Consider the following 1,113-nt stretch of genomic DNA (forward strand, 5'->3'; position numbering starts at 1 on the left):
TATTTATATATACTAGTGTGTACAGGCACTTCGTACAGTACCTGCTGGTGAATATTATGTGATACTATATATTCAATTTTTATATATTATATTTTTTTGTATTTATGATAATGTTTAATTTAAGGTGAGATATGTGGTTAATTAATGTATTGATGGTAATTGCTTAGGATTATATAGTTTTTTTGTAAAAATTAAATAATGTTAAGGGCAATATAGGAAATAAAAATTACACCATGAAGGAAGTTATTTCAAGTTTTGGGTTTATATATAGTACTATTGTGTACAGGCACTTCATGCCTGCCGGCGAATATTGTGTGATACTATATATTCAATTTTTATATATTTCATTTTTTGAATTAAAATGTATTTGTTGTGTTCGGTGTACTTTATATTATATTTTTGTGTGATTATGATAATGTTTAATTTAAGGTGAGATATGTGGTTAATTAATGTATTGGTGGTAGTTGCTTAGGATTATATAGTTTTTTTGTAAAAATTAAATAATGTTAATGGCAAAATGGGGAATGAAAATTACACCCTAGGGAAAAGTTATTTCAAGTTTTGGTTTTATATATAGTATAAATTACAACAATATCTTCCTTTTAACTTTTGTTAGATTGGTTATATTTATCATCAAGTTTACAGTAAATATCATAATGATAATACGACACTTTTGTATCGTTATCTTTTTATATTTATAATATATTATTACGTATCTTCTATTTCTTATCCGTAACTCTACAATATTTATCATACCTTTTAATTAATTTTATCCTTTTATTCCTTTATTCTTTTATCCTTTTACCTTCAACTCCACTATTCTTATTTTATATATATTAGCGTGTCGACCAACATTCTGTGTCGGTCACCCACATTCTTATTGTTTTATATAGAATGTATCATATTCATTTTATATTATTCTAAAAATAAATAAATATAAAAAATGCAATATATAAAGCAGTGTTATTAAACTCGGACCGGTTAATGACTCGGTCAGGGTACTGGGTCAATGAGTCACTGGTCCAACCACTGGGTCAATGGTTGGACCGATTTACTCATTTTACATTAAAATTCTAAAAATTAATGATACTGTATAACAACATTTAATAATTG

Source organism: Lupinus angustifolius, unplaced genomic scaffold (assembly GCF_001865875.1).
Source record: "Lupinus angustifolius cultivar Tanjil unplaced genomic scaffold, LupAngTanjil_v1.0 Scaffold_61_1, whole genome shotgun sequence".
Lineage (NCBI taxonomy): Eukaryota > Viridiplantae > Streptophyta > Magnoliopsida > Fabales > Fabaceae > Lupinus > Lupinus angustifolius.